Source organism: Drosophila kikkawai, chromosome 3L (assembly GCF_030179895.1).
Source record: "Drosophila kikkawai strain 14028-0561.14 chromosome 3L, DkikHiC1v2, whole genome shotgun sequence".
Classification (NCBI taxonomy): Eukaryota; Metazoa; Arthropoda; class Insecta; order Diptera; family Drosophilidae; genus Drosophila; species Drosophila kikkawai.
This window is the reverse complement of record NC_091730.1, coordinates 22,135,582-22,152,258: the sequence shown is the minus strand read 5'-3', so window position 1 is coordinate 22,152,258 and position 16,677 is coordinate 22,135,582. Positions and strand designations below refer to the sequence as shown.

The 16,677-nt window shown below is 38.6% G+C and overlaps 1 protein-coding gene across 3 annotated transcripts in view; it reads left to right on the top strand.

The window, feature by feature from the left end:
- The window catches only part of LOC108078746 (Tyrosine-protein kinase Src64B), a 41,023-nt gene that overhangs the window by 11,740 nt on the left and 12,606 nt on the right, over window positions 1–16,677 (top strand). For all 3 annotated transcript variants that reach the window (XM_070285166.1, XM_017172770.3, XM_070285165.1), the window contains one exon: window positions 4,055–4,087. The gene's annotated coding sequence lies outside the window, so the exon portion shown is untranslated. The remainder of the gene's footprint in view (window positions 1–4,054; window positions 4,088–16,677) is intronic.

The following is a 16,677-nucleotide window of genomic DNA, read 5'->3' as shown; positions in this document are numbered from 1 at the left end:
GAATTCCAATTACCGCATCTGAAATCTAGATCTGTTTTTGGTGCAGTACTTCCGCCGATGAAGTACCAATTTGTCTCTACCTTTCAGCTCAACTCGAGTTTTATCTTAACAACAGGCCGCCTCAATTGAATGACTTCTGTCCGTCGAAAAAGCCTGACAAAATGTCACGCTGCGATTGTGCCGATAGCGAAATCTCGTTCTCATTTTCAATTGGGCGGAGAGAATATTCTATGGCATTTCCTCAATCCCTTCCCCTAGATTTCCCCCATTTGTCGCTGCATTGCGCCGGAGCCTTTGTCTCAAGTGTATTGCAGTTGGAATTGTGTCTAGAGTGGGCTGTGCACTCGACGCAAAAGGCTGCAAAATAAAAAAAATATCACCAAGAGCACCAGAAGCCGAAACTCAACTGAACTCGGTTGAAATGCAATGAAATAAGCGGAACAGAATTGAATTGAAGCCAGAGCTGGCTGCTTCTCCCCAAGCGCTTCTTCAATGCAATGCACTTTGCTGATTATTATTGCAGTTTTTTAGTTCATTTTTTGGTTCCGAGTTGGGCTACGACGTGACGCAGCTGTAATCAATTTGACATAGATTTTTTAAATCAATATATGAGTTTGTCACGAGCTCAACGGCTAATGTGGCTGTTGACCAGGCTAAGGGCCACTCTACATACATTCTATATACCCGTCAATTAACACACACATTCGGAGGGGGCTCAATTTTCGCTTTAAATCTTCTCTGTTTGCTCGGCAAACAAACAATCCAATCGAACTAGCAAACATTTCCTTAGCAAAAGGAAATTTTTTGTTATCTCTTTTTCCCCCCACACAACTTTTTCTTTATCATTGAATTTGGGTCTAGCATTTCTCAAATATTTCTTCTAAATTGCATTTTATTTTTCGCTGCCAAGATAATTTTCAAATACTTCACTCTTTCGTGTGGTCTATCAGAAAATATTTTCCCACATTTGCATTGATTGTACGAGGCAGCTGCACAGCCGGCAAAATGTTCACATGTCCATATTGCATGTTTGAGCGAGCTGCTACTACTTTTTGCCACCATGCCACATAAATTGCATTTTTAGCCAGGCCAAAACATGTTGCTTTCGTTGTTTATGGGGAGGAATTGGATTCGGTTCGTTTTATTTATTTATTTATTTTTTTTTTGGGTTGAGTAGGATCGATGGACTAAGGCGCTGAATAAATCGGAGTATGAAGTTTTAAAATATTTTTATCTATTTTTTATTTAAAAAATCTGTAATTTAAATTATATAATTTAATTAAATTTAAATTAAACTAATTTGTGAATATGTTTTATATTTAAAATAATAAAACTCGAATCGTGGGTCACCAAATTTCTCAGGCCGAACTCTGATGGCTTAATAACAGCCCAGCAAATAAAGATCGGACTTAGTGCTGATGGATCTGAAAAATGTCCGCTAAAAATATTAAATACGGACAAAGAATAGGACTTTCCGCATTAGTTTCGCTAAATGCTCAAAAGCGGACGCGCAAACGGACGAATAGCGGTATAGTATCGCGAATTCTCAGGATTATACCCGATAAAGATGTCGTAAAAGGTCCTCAACCAAAATCATATTTGGATTCCGAAAATTATAGAATTTTCTGACATAAAATCCATGACAGCTGATTAACTTTATTATCGTTTATGAGCCTGAGTTTTGTCCGCTTGAAATCCGCAAAACTATCGTTTTCACTATCATAAACGAGGTTTTTGTCTGCGGGAGTATGTTTTGCTGTTAGATTTTCATTTTTTCGCTAAAACCCAACATCTCTAGACCTATTTAAGTTATAATATAAATTATAATATTTTATTAAAAATGTCTAACACAAAAGCAATTATATTTCTATTTTATTTTCTTCATTTTCTCATTTTCTTTTCCAATTATTGCAGTTGTAAATATTTGTTTTGCAGTGCATAAACTACGCTTTTAATTTGATTCTTTTTTTCTCGCCGCCATATAACAGCTCTCTTGAGACTCTCTTATCTGGTCAACACTCGAGTTTTGCTTTGATTCATTTGCGGTTTTTTGTTTGGAGTGATGCAAACGCAAATGTTTGCTTTGCAACTGATAAATCTCGTTGATGGGCCAACTTCTATCACAGTAACGAAAGCGTTATGGCTATAGTTTCTATCTTTAAGCACGTGATATTTGGGATTTAATTTTATTACAAACGGAAAACATGTCTTATATTTTTAATGGGTTTTTTGATAATTAAAAAATTTTAAAGATAGTTGAAAGAAAATGATTAGTCAAGTTACTTTACAACTTGAATAAACAATGAAGGAATGTAAGAACCAATTTGTTATCTAAAAACATTTGATAAAAATAATTTATTAAAGTTAGGGGACCATGTTATAGTTAATTTCTCTATTGTTCTTTAATTGTTTTTTTGTTTTAATTTCATTTTATGCTATCTTGAAGTACTCGATCTTAAATAAACACGAAAAGTGTGTATGTACATGACCCTCGTCGCTTGAATGCTTCTATTTTATTTTTATTTGTGGGGCGTACACTCTTCAAAACGGAGCCAGAGATGTACAGAAAACGAGGGACAGCTGCTGAAAAATAAAATATAGAAGAAGAGAGGCCTAGGCCCAGCTGACTGGGCTGACTGACTGACGGTCGGAAACCGAAAGTGATACATCTGCTGCTCTAACGAGCTCGAGAGCCGCCTATTGTTAGGGTCACAGGCCCCTCGCGCTAAAAGTAACCACCTTTGCAGCGTGCCAGGAAAAGAAGAAAATGCCTCGAGGCTCGATGCGAAATTCATACTCACACAACATCCTGCGACCGAGACGTTCTTGCTTTGACTTTCGTAAGCAGGTCACGTGAGCACAAAAAAAAAAGAAAAGGATAAAAACGAGGGGAGCGCTGACAAAGGGAAATCTTGGCAATTCGTCGTAGGGGTGGTCGTCCTACAAATGTGATTGCCCGAAGAAAAGGGGGCGTTGTCGTCCCTACTCCACCGCCCACTGCGTAAAATAAAATACAGAACAAATTCGCTATACTTTTATTTTTCCTTCTTTCGTTCCTTATTCGTTTTTTGTTCTTTTTCGCCCTGCTTTAGCGCATTTCCTTGGCCGTTTGTCGCTTCTGGCCGACAATTGTTTCAACGTGTTTGAAATATCTTAAGCACGGCCTAGCCAAAAAGCTCAGGGTCTGGGTCTGGTTTATGCCCCTCGGTTTGTTTTGTTTGGTTTTGCTTTTAGTGTCTTTTGTTTTTACGCATACAATATATATTCATTCGTCCGATGTCTGATTTTGTGCATATCAAAATGAAGTTTCTGCCGGGGTATTATATTATATATACGAGAAATGCTCATATACATACAAACATAAAATCAATATTTGCCCCGCGTCGTCGTCATTGCCGCCATCATAGCTGGTGTTGCGTCTTTTTGATACCAATTAATTTTTGGGGAGTCCTAGAGGGGTTTAAAAATAATATTTTCTCTTTTAAACATATAAAAAATATTATGATAATTTCGTTATATCTAAAAAATATAGTTTTACCTAAGTTCTTGATTTTTAACCGTTCTGATTTGTATTTTTAACAACTTACTAAAGTCTGAATAAATTTTTGTAAAGAATTAAGGTTGTTTTTCATGAAATTCAAGAAAATATAATTTAGAAACAAAAGGAAATAGGAAAATAAAATATTTACTGACTATTTTTATCTCATTTTTGTATTCAAAATACTGGGTATTCCCCTGTTGATTATAATGGTTTGTTATTATATTTATTCCTCCTTTATTTGTGCCCCCTGTTTGCTCCGAAAGCAGTCAGTCAGTCAGTCAGAATCAAAAACAGAAACTGAAACAGAGACAGAGCCAGAGCCAGACGGCAGCAGCTGATAAGCCCCGATGCGGATGTGAAAATGTTCATGGGAAAAAAAGGCCCAGCAATAAACACATTTACTCCCATATAAATATATATTTTCATATACCGATATGTGTACAAATGTCTGAAATATATTAACGAGTATTTGCCGCCATATAATTGACCCCTATATCTCTTTTTTCATTCCAGGTTGCGCGATAACCAACGTTGACCGAATCAAAGGTGAGCAGAACCACGAAAACCTAATGGAAATGGTGTACATTTTTTTTTCTCCTTTCCATGTTTGTGTTCCTTTTTTTTCTTGCGGGTTTTCCTTTTTGAAGAGTGCCAAGTTTTTGTCACTTGGCCTCGGGCGATTTTGAACTTGTTCCACTTTGGCAGCTGGAATTTTTGCGGGGGAAGCTTTACTATCTTTGCATTCATCTAGTCTGCCAATGACTGCGGTTCTATTCTTCTCTCTAGGCGGAGATAAAACGCCAAAATTGTTCCTTTTGCGTTTGCTTTTCAGCTGTGCTCAATTCTCTTGGAAAAAATAAAAACGAAAAAGCGAAAAACCTGATGCTGGAACATAGCAGATACTCGAACGGCTTGCTCCAGTTCTTGAAGTGGAGTCGAAAACGAGTTTTTCGGCACTTGCCCGACCGCCTGCCACCGCTAATCCCCGCCTCGTAAATGCCTATATACTATACGTAAATCATTTGAGTTGAGTTAGGTCTGGTTTTTTCTGATAGTTGTTGGCCAGGCTAAGTTTAGGCTAAGAAAGAAACGCATAAAACAAGAAAGCCATAGGCCTCAAATACCCCAAGGTTTTTCCAGCCACCAGTTGTTGACTTTTTAAGCATTTCGCATGTGTTTGTATTTTCTTTATGACCGCATAAAATCCGTTATTATATCTCTTGACATGGTCCCCAAACTGGTAATAAATTTGCTGTGCATATCCACAACATCTAACTGCTAATTGACCGATCTAAACGATTTCGTTTGGAGGCTAAATGAATACATAAAACTAAATCACTAGGAGAGCTATGTATATCTTCAAAGTTAATGGCTTAAAGTCTGTAAAAAATTCAGCTAAAAGCCAACTAGAAGTTGGTATACTTTTTGCTGATAACATTCTGTTTTATAACCTCTTTAAGATTTCTGAGTGTAAATACCACAAATATAAGAGGAAATGCTGAACCTTTAAATTGTTGAATAACTTTTTGAATTATATTATTTAACACAATATAGTCTGATATGTATACCATTTTTTGTCTACAATTAGTTTGTTATTTATAGGGCGTATTTTATAATAGTTTCCTTCGTTTTTTTAAGATGGCTTTTAGAGTGGTTTTTTGTTTTGTTGCTGACGGATTTCGTTGGATAAATTGAATTACCATGTTGCCTGCGCCACAAGCAATGCAGCTGTCAAGTCCGGTCTGGCTTTAGCTTTTTTAGCTTTTTGTGAAATAGCCTAATAGCAGCCGCGTTGGGGAAAGTCATTGATGCATTGCCACTGGCCACGTATTACCCCTTCAATCCCTTTTGGGTTTCCAGTGATGCATTCCTTGGATCTTTTGTTGTATAATGTGGAAACGTGTTCGAATCACCTGGGCCACATGCTGGCTACAAAGATGGTTGCGAGCTACACACAATTGCAGTCAAAGTAATAGGAGTTTTGTGGATGTTTACCATAAAATCTTGTTAACTTCTGGACCTAAGACATGATCTTATTGATAAAGCTCATCAGAAAGGCTAAAATTGATAATAATTTATATACAAATAACTAAAAACGATATTACCATAAAAGGGTAATACAAAAATATAAGAAATGTAATTAAAAATATGCCAGATTTCTACATCTTCTGGAATGCATTTAATGATATTATTATGATTATATTATTTTGGCCTCAGGTGTACAAAAAGGTAAATGGATGAATGACACACGCGACAAGTAGCCAAGCGCATCTGGCGGGCGGTGGGGTTTTGTTTTTTCGCTTTTGCCTTTTCAGGGGGCCAAGGGGACTGGGGCAACCCTTCAATGCCGCCTAGACAAGCCCTCGGCACGTATGGTGTATCCGATTTCATGACTAATTATACGGGAACCGAGTGTGCCAGCAGCGAGTAAGGCGAGAAGGTTAAGCGCCTCCTCCACTGCCGCCGCCATCCATGGAATTATGCGGATTATATTTTTGTTCTTTGCTGTTTTTCACCATGCTACTGGGCGAGGTCAATTTCTGTTGCCTCTTCGCCTTTTTGGTCATTAATGAAGTAATGGAGCCAGCCGTCTTTGGGGATCCGAAAGGGTGAAGCCCCGGATTCGTTATTTGGTTTCATGCATAAAATAGCTGCACATAAGTGCAAGTTGCAAGCAAGTGCAGCATGAAATGCTGATGAAAATTTAATGAAATTGCAACGGAGCCGAGAAGCAGAGGAGCAGCGGCGTATCCTCATACTATTTTATTTTTTGCTCTCTGGCCCAGTTGTGGGATGAAATGCAATTTTGCACGGCTAGTTTTTGGAGTGGCAAAGAAAAACATACTTACAGGCACCGCACACCCACCACACCTTTTTATTTTAATAGGTGTGAAAGCTTTAAGTTTTTAAAATTATGATAAGGGCACTGGAAAAATATTGTGATTATTACAATAAAATAGTAAAATAAATACAAATTAATAAATATACAACTGAAAGACGTTTTAGGTAGCAAAAGAACAAACATTAGAATTTCATATATACTATTATTCATTAATTTATTTTAAATTTAAAGCTTTGTGATTACCCAGCAGACAAAAACTTGGTTTATGATATTAAAAACGATAGTTTTGTCCTATTCAGGCTCATAAACGATAATTAAGTTTATCACTTGTCATGGATTTTGTGGCAGAAAATGCTTTAATATCTTTAAGGACATCATTATCGGGTATAATCCTGAGAATTCGGGATATTCGTCCGCTATTCGTCCGTTCGCGAGTCCGTTTTTGAGCATTAAGCGAAACTAATGCGGAAAGTCCGATTCTTTGTCCGTATTTAATATTTTTAGCGGACATTTTTCGGATTCATACGCACTACGTCCGATATTTGCTTGCTGGGTAAGTATTGGGACAATGAGCGAAATAGGGGAATTCGCTACAAGTTCCTTGAAAAATTAGTCAGAGAATTAAGTTCTCTCATTGGTTTCTCTTACAATTGACCATAAAAATTGTTATTAAAACATTTCAATATACAAAGAAAGGAATATGTAAAATTATTTACAAAGATTATTCACTTTAATTTCAAACCCTACAGCACATATCCGCAGTGTAAAATCAGTTGCCTTGGCAAGCTGTTGCATAAATCAACTTCACCTGTGAACGAACGCTCTTGGTGTGTGCAAGTATTTGTTTTTTACCTGGGTGCGTGTGTTTGTGTTTTAGATAACTCAGCGTTAAGCGCCCGCTTGAAACTATGTCAAGCCTTCCCGGACACAGGCATATACATATATACCAGAATATAGCTACAACACTAATGCCGGCATTAACACCCACAGCTGCTGCTGCTGCACCCGAAGTGGCAGCTTCTGATGCTCCTCCGGACGCTGCCAGCTCCTCGTGTGTGCTCTATAAAATATTTGTTTAAACTTGCACTACTCGCACACCCCACACATGACACCCTACCTACCCACACACACACACACACATATTTTCTGGTGTTGATAAGCACACTTCTCTCGCCCGACTCTTGAGGCAGCGCAACGGGTAATCACAACTTAAATGAGTAGTTTAATTTTGTTCAAGTGTAGAGTGCCGAGAGATGCGTCGTCTCTTGAGAAGGGAGCACAAGAGACATTAGCAGCGGAGGCTATAATTTCCCTTCACTTGGAAAAACAAACTTCAAAGGCAATTATTTGTTTACTTGGGAAAAATTGTTTTGAGATTGAAAACAATTCTAGGGAACTATTCTGGAATAAATTGAACTACAAATCTGCAGAGTGGCAGAAATGATTGAATTGTTAATGTAGATTTTTTGAGTTTAATTTGGATTAGCTTTAACCTTTGTCTGATAAGCTGTTTGCTTATCTTAAGTTCCAAAATTCATTAAATATTTATGCTCATTTTAGTTTAATTGATATTCAAGGCATTTTCCCACAGTGCTTGGTAGTTTCAAAGTATTTTCCTATGTGCTTGATGTATTCCTGCCCTCCAGTGTACACTCACACAGAGGTATTGTTAATGTATTTTTCCTGCCAGTGTTTTGAGAAGATATAGAGTCAGAGACTCTGTTTATGACCAGCCCGAGTGGCAGGTTGCGTTGCCCGCTAGAACTGCTGTTTATTGTATTCGTCTAAATTGTTGTTTATGTCTGCATTCAGACAGCAACTGCAGCTGCAACTGCAAACTGCAATGGCAACGGGAACGGCAACTGCAGCAGCATTAGCAGAGGTAGCAAACATCAGTCGGCGACTCGTCAAGAACCTGACAATTTGCGCTTGTCTCGCCTCTGATTGTGCTTGGCGAAAGAAGTTTGCTGTAGTGGCACTGCCAGCAGCAGCAGCAGCAATAAAAGTGCTAAAAAGTTTCATGCCCCCAGACTGCATCCTGTTGTCAAGTCCTGCCTGCTGCTCTTGCTGCTTTTGCTTTTGCTGATGTTCCCCGTGCGCCCACAGACAAATTTTTAATCTTTTAAAACTGAGCTGCATTGTTGCCGGGTCTCCTCTGTGCTGCATTTGAAGAGTTGCCAGGGAAGAGCGGAAGAATGGCGCAGTCCACCACCAAGAATCAGTACCGCCAGTTCCTCCTCGGTTGTGTCCTTGCATATTCCTCGAGCCTAATGAGAGCATTATAACTTTGTGACAAACTTTGTTGTGGATGCGGGCGCTCTAGCTGCTGATGCTAATGAGAAAAAGAAAATGAAAATTGTATTCATTAAATGTGAGACACGGTTAAAACTCTCTTGAACGGACAGCTAGCGGCTCTCTCTTGGTTTTAGTCAGAAGTTGGATATAGCTTAAATGACAGAAATTGTCTGCTAAAAATTAATTTTAATTATTTAAAGTAAACAAATGAATGTGGCGACCGTGAACTACTAACACTAACTGGCCAAAGTCACATAGAACAAGAATGTAATTTAAGTTTTAAAGTTATTTCAAAGTACAACATATTTGATGATAAGAAAAAATAATTTTCCGAGAAACCATTCACGATACTCCGAATTCTCTTGAAACGACAATCAAGCTTATCATTAGCATGCTTTAATGCGAGGACTAAGAATGCAATCTTTGAACTTAAAAGCTAAATATAATTTGTATAACAACATTTTTATACAGATATAAGGGTGGTTTTCTTGCCGAGACTTGTGAATATTAAACAATGACCATGACTTGTAATTCTTTTGTAGCGAATTTCCAATTAATTTAAGGGAATTCGGTTGTACTTAGTTAAAGAATTTTGTTTTGGTTTCCGTTTTGTGCCTCCCTTTTGTTTTGCCTGCTCTCCTTCATTTCTTTCGTTTCATTCATAATTTCTGTCGCATGTATGTAACTGCGGGGGTTGCTTGGAGTGTTGCAGGATGTATCTGATATGTCCCTGGGGGTTTGCTATGAGGTAGGTGGTTGGTGCAGGGAGGGTGGGGTTTCTCCACAAGCAACTTTGTCGCGTTGTCAAGCCTTTGTGGCTGTTTTCTATTTATGTTATGTTATGCTACCGCTACCTGACTGGGACACCCCGACTTTGCCACCATCGTCTGATGTCTGGTGTCTGGCGCAGGCTATATACCTCCCATAAACTCAACCCCAGTCCAAAACCAAACCGAACCCAAGCCCCCCCATTTTGCCACCACCTAGAATGTCTGCACACGGAGCCAGAAATGACATCAGTGGCAGCCTGGAGCTTAGACTGCATCGTGTTGAGTAGGAAATTAAATACTCGAGTCGGATGTTTGGGGAAATTTCCGTTTTCAGCTGAAATTCTGTTCAAATTTGCCTGTCTGACAAATATTCAGAGTTAGCTACCTTTACTCCTCCCTCGAAATTGCTGCTGGCTATTAAAATTGCATATTTGGTTTAATTCCCATTTATTTATGGACGACCAGAGACTTTCGCTATCAACTATCTGCTTGGTCTTCAACCCTCACCCCTATATCCTTTTTTATTACGGCCCATTCAATTAGTCTGGCTCTAATGACATTTAGCCCGGCTCCCATGGTAATCCCCCTCATGGTCGGCTTCAGTTGCTGCTGCACTTTTGCCCCAATTTCCTTGGACTGGCCTCCCCGGCTTGTACCTCATTTCCCCTTCCCTCAATTTGCGTTGTTGCACTGCGCCAAAAATGCAATGGAAGCGATATAAAAGGCAACAAGGCTTTGCAGCCTCATTTCGTTTATAATTTTTTTTGTTGTTGTCCTCTCAGTCTTTTTACAGGGTATTTGGGAGAGTTTAAGGCTATGATTGATTTTTAAAAGTATCTTATAAATACTTCTAAGGTTATAAATCTCAATACGTGTACAGGGATCTCGGAACCTTCAGAGAATAGCATACCCTAAATGATCTTACAGTATTTTTGTAGAAACTCATAGTTATCGGTAACTATAAGAGCAATTCTAACATTTTTTCGGATGGTAAACTTGCATGATGTGGGGTATTTCATAGTCCGGAATCACTCCTCTCATGTTGTTCGTGATTTTTTGGACACTCTCTTGTTGCCTGCGCAGTTGTTGCTGTTGCGTGTAACACTTTTGCAGCTCCCCTCGCCGCACCCTCGTTACAAATGTCACAAATGTGGAGCACGTCATGTGTTTTTTATGCATGCAAATGCAGCCAACACTTTCAGGGCGAACGAGAGAAAATAAGGAGACTCTTTCTCCCCAATTCTCGATCGTGATTGTTGCCCACATGCCGAGCTATGTTATATACTTAGTAAGTTTTCTTTTTTGTAAACGAGGGGGGCGTGACATTACATTTTTGGTAATTTGTCTTGTTGATTTCAATGTGCGATAAGTTCCTTCCAGCAGAGCACAAGCTGTTGACTGGCAATGGGGAAATATGTCTTCACATGTCTGGAAAACATGTCTGGAAAACAAGTGAAAAATTGTGCGCTTTAAAAATAGGAATTTAAAGAGTCTTTTACGGGAACTATTACACGATTGCTTTGTAGGAAATAAAATAGCTACCCTAAATTGAATTCTATATATCTTCTTACTAAAAAATCAAACTAACGTAGTTTTAATAAAGGCGTTAATAAGGTGCTTGAATAATACACATTTTTATTAATTTCCAAATTACTTAACACTTGGAGTGTATAAATTAACAGAGTTCTTTCCATATCCAAATGCGTCGATTTATTTCTATTTTTTATTAGATTTCCGCCCATTTTTAAAAGCCTTTCTAAATAAGGAAAATGGGGGTTTCCTCTTCTAACCATTTCCATCGTTGTGTGGCCACCTCTACCATGGAATCGATATGGAACAGCCATTGAAGACCTGGAAATAGAAGTGCGATAAGCGGAGGCAACTCCTCCACAGACCATTAACTGCACTCTATCGATATTCATTTGTACATTTCACTTTTTTTGGGTTTTGAGGTCAACTAACGACTCCCGAGCGTTTAAATTGTGTGTCTGTCCGATAAGAGGTCGCATCTGCTGCCGCTTCTGTTCCAGCTTTTATGGCGATAACACGCGGGCCCAGTTTGAGGCTTTAATGGCTTATCAGGCGGCCGGCTGTGGAGAGCACCCCTGCTCTGCCCGTCTGATTCCTACACCTCCGGTGTCGAAATCCCGCGCTTGACCCAATTGGAAGTGCGACGGGGAAAGACCCACACATGAGAAATGGCCTGCCAATGGCTACAAGATTTCGAATTGGGGAAAAACTTTGAGTAATTGCTGCACTCCAGGCCCGAGCTCCACTTCCAGAAAAAAAAAAACCCGCATGAGATCTATAAATAGTTTCCATTTAACGACTTGGAATGCCACCTCAAAGCTGGTGATTTAATCGATATTTAAATTTGTGTTTAAATACATCTTTTCCCTTCACTAAGAAAAGCCTATACTAAACTTATTTTAATCAAATAATTTTATTCAAAGACTTTTTGATTTATTTTGTAAAAGTAGTCAAAATAATTGAATTAAATTAGTGGAAGCCACTTGCTTATCACAAATAACACAAAAGGTCACTACAATTAAGGGATCAATGGGAACAGGATATCCCTGTTGTTTATGGATTATTTCCGCAAACATTGCTCTGCTAATTTATGGATTATTTATTTAATTTTTTCATTCACTTTAGCCGTTATTTAACCCATACTCCTAATCCCAAGTTGCGTGTGGCATTGAGTTGGCGGCATCAGGATACGACCGTTAATGCCCCATTCCGTTGCTGTTGCTATCGGTGTCGTCAGGGCCATCGACGTTGGCAACAGCAGCGACTTGACTGGGCTTTGGTTCCACTTAACTGGTCACTGCCGGCCTTTTTAGCCTTTTTTAGCCAGGCGGTGACGGGCCAACAAAAAGCGTGTAAATATTGCCTCCTCGCCGCGTCGTTCTGGCGCCGTATCGCCATTTCCCGGAGCGCTGTAATTTGCCACGTCCTTCGTCCGTCGTTGTTCGTCATCCTTTATCCTTCATCCTGGGTGCTCGTGGGTGTTATGGCTGCCTTCTAATCGCGTACAAATATTGTTTTAATATTGCAGTGCGCCACATTGAAGCTTTCTTTAGCAGGTCCCGGTCACTCCCTCACTTCCACTGCCAGTTTAACCTGCAATTAAGTTTCTTCGTGGCTATGAAAAGGCAACTCCGCTGCTACGGAGTTAGCAGCGTCGCGTTATTGTTGACGAAAATTACTGTTGTTTGTAGTGCCAACAATTGCAACTATTACATGTTCCGACGGTTTGTTGAGGAAGGACGGAAGCAAGGACCATAACAATTGGAGGTTCTGTTGCTGGCACAAGTTTGTGGGAGTTGATAAGAAGTCAGTGCAGTTTTTTCTAGGGAAATGCTTGTAGAAAAAGGAGCGTACTTGGACAAAAGAACCTTTTTTCCTTTATTTTAAGGGTGATTAAAAAATTAAGTTTGCAACTAAAACCCTTTCTTTGATACCCTTTAATGTTACCCTTACTTTTAATTTACATAGACTTTTTGCTACTTTAATTCCATAAAATTTAAATTTAAACCTGCGGCAGACTATGCTTCATGCTTAGTTTCTAGAACTGTTATTTAGGAAGGTACTATTATCCGGCTCGAAAGACCAAATATTTTGGAAAACAGCTGAAATAAAATACAAGCAGTGGCTGAGTTTTTGAAAGAAATTTATTGAAATATCTTCACTATAATTAGGTTACATGAGGTTATGTTTTTAGTCTAATCTACTTAATATATTTTCTTGTATATAAAATAATTATGTTATTTATTAAATTAAAATTCTATCAAGTAAGCTTGGCTTCCTTCAAAAACCCTTGATATTGCAATAAAAAAGCAAACTCTAAAGAGTTTAATTTACTTTAATTATACCTCAGGTGCAATGCAGTCCTGGCAAGGATTTATTTATTTTTTTTAATTACATCATAAAATCGTAGTTAAATATTTCGCAACCAATTAGTTTCCAGGGAGAGAGAAAGCGAGTCCTAGAAACGTCATCTATGGCATGTCTGACCTGACCGGTCAGAATTTTATTACTGACCGCCCTCGGCGTGTGGAGTTCACATTTTTCTTCAGCAGCTCGATTTCGTCATCGTTCAGCACTATTCAACGCCCCCTTTTTTTTCGCTAACTCGTTTTCCGCTTTTTCCACCCATTTTTTCATCATGATTTTCCTTCCAGTTTTTGCTCTCCTGGCACGCAATGGGCAGAGCTCCTGAACCGAACATTTCCCCGCCTTAATCCTGCCTTCTTTTCCTCGTCTTTCGTTGCTTTCCTGCTGTTGTTTCTCACACGGTAATTAGATTTCGGGGTTATATTTTTCGTTGTTGAAAAATTCGTCCAACTCCTTTGACAGCGCTTGTTTATTTAGCGGGCTAATTACGAGTCTGTTGGTAATTCCGGAATCCGTTTCCCCTTTGCATCTCGCTCTTAATAAAAATCATAACTTTTAACTTCTTGTCACATACAAATATTTCATTAAAATAAACGCGAATAAGCCACAGGATGTCTGCTGTCTGTGTGGCATTCAGCGCGACCGCAGGCATCGGGAGGAGGTGGGAACCCATTAAAGTAATGAGCTCATCTCGTGATGTTGTAACACCCCCATTCCTGCGTTCTGCCTTTTCGCTGTTTGCCTTGGGTTATGTTTTGGATGAGGGGCTTGTTCGTTTCACCGCCCCCGCGGAGGTTGACAAACTCAGCCGCAGACCACCGCGCTCCCCATCATCATCATCATCATCAGCATCATCGGAGGCAAGTGTTATGCGCTCTGATCACGCATCACTTCCGGTATTCTTCCTTTTCTAAACTTGCAATGGATAGTTTATTAGGTTAACAGAATTTGGATGCTCTGATAGCAAGTGATTTTATATATTTATTTAATTTAATTTACGATTAATATTCTGCCTTAGTTAAATAAAAAAACGAAATGATTAATGTATGTCTTATAAGACTGTAATTCGTTTACAGGACTTAGATCTTACGATTTCTGTAAAAGAGGGTATACCAACTTCGGTCTTACAAGAAAAGTATTTTCACTTTTTCTCATTTATTATCGTTTTTTTTTTTAGCTTTTTTCTTTCATAACCCACACGTCGACAGGCAGCAACAAAATTGCGTGAAATTGTGCGTTACAAGCAGGTCACGCCCCTCGACCCGCCCCTAGACAAAACACGTTCTCTCAGCTCCTCCCTCATTTTTTTTCTTTTACCCCCAACGAGCACTCCTTAACCCTTCGCCCCCAGCTGGGAATCAGTGGAACTACTGGCGCCAGCAAATAAATCTGCAAATCTGAACCAACCACAACCCAATGGGAATACCCTACAGTAAGCTTGGGCCACAACAAACCCTGGGGATACCCTACATTTGGGCCTTGGTTTAATGCTTGGCCTGGCCTAGATTATGACGGATTTAAAGGGATTTATTGGGGGGGAAGGCTGAAAATGTGATTTCATTGGGTGGATTTCTCAGACAACCGATGTACCCTAAATATATGCATGTAGTGTTTCCAGGGAGCACAGACCCATAAAGGTTGCTTTTTATTGGCATTGCAAACTTTTGCATTTCCTTGTGATTTTATCTTTCCCGCTGTTTTTAGTCGTTGGATATATTTTTTTTTTTTTTGTTATAGCTGGGGAAATACGTGACTATTTTATAATTACACAGGCCACAAATACTCCCTTCCTTCCCATCCTGCGCTATCTCCGTCCCTTTTGTTAGTGTTTCTCTCCCTCCTCTATAATTCTATATATAACTTTAATCTCCATATGGCTGCGGCTGCTCACGCCATCTGATTGATTTTTGTCACATGAACTTGCCAGACTGGCCCTGAAGTCGGTCAATATATACAAAACCATATTAATACATCTACACTGAAGAAAATAGAATTATCAATTGTAAATGTAGATATTTTCACAGAACATTAAAATGACAACAGATAATATAATATAGGTGCCATAAAGTAGGTGTCATAAAAATGAATAGAAGAACCTAAAGGGAATGATGTTAAAAATTTAAGAAAGATGTCCTAAAAAAATGTAGATAAAACTCTAAAATGAACCGCTTATTGTCAAATATGATTAATATTTTTTATACTTATTTTAACAAATTTTTCTGAAATATCTAGATACCATATATATTTCTCTTAGTGCACATTTCGTAGGGGAGATTCCATTACCCTGGCTTATTATGATTATTGCTTTCAGTTCATTTGTTTAATGGTCTCAGAGGCAGAGGCAGAGAATCGTAACTGTGCCCGTGTCCAGACCCTCGTAAATAGAATCTGTCCAAGAGATCTGTTCCGCGCCAAGTGTTCCGGGGAGTTGGTAATAGATACTTGCATAAATAAATTGATTGGTCCCTTATATCTGGGCTGTCAACTTCCCTTTTGCTGGTGGAATAAATTAGCTTAATTTATTTGTCCGTTCATTAACTTTTACTTAATTTGGGTATCAGCGGACAAAGTTAAATTGATTCTGACTTCCAAGAAGTCATTTCCTGTAAATTGATCATCTCCGTGATACAACGGAATATTTAAATGGAATTAAGTGATGTTATTTTTTGCTCTTCCTGAATTTCGTTGTTATTAATGATAAGCCTTTTGTATTAAATTGCATTCAATTCGTAATTGGTTACAAAAACTTCCACTTGTCTGATTAACAATTTCATTTGCGTTGTATTTAATAAATGTATGTATTTGCAGTTATATCGGAAAGTCAATATTTTTTTGAATAACACAAATTGCTTTTATTTTTTCTTTTGTGAACTTTTCCCCTTGATGCATTATTTATGACTCTATCGATATTCGGATGTGTGTATAAAAATTGATATTTATATTTATTTTGCCGTCGAGAACAACTTTACAGAACGTGCGAATAACCAAGTTTGATATATTTATGCCTTCATTTATTTATTGCACTCGCTCTAAAGTAAGGCCTCATTTAATATTAAAGCTTCAAAGGACGGGTGAAATGCAATGTTTTATGCAACAAATTCAATTTTGATGTCACGTCACCGTCAGCTGGGGAATGTTTTATTTAATCTTTATGGATGGACCACCAAGAAGCTGCCATCGAGGGATGAATAAATCGACAATTTATTGTGTTCTTCATTACTTAGCCGAAGGAAATTTCATTGGCACAATATTTCCGCACCAACAGATGTCCGTGTGCTCTTTTTGCCCAGGACTTGGGGAGAATGATGGGGTATATCCAGTGTATAAACCTT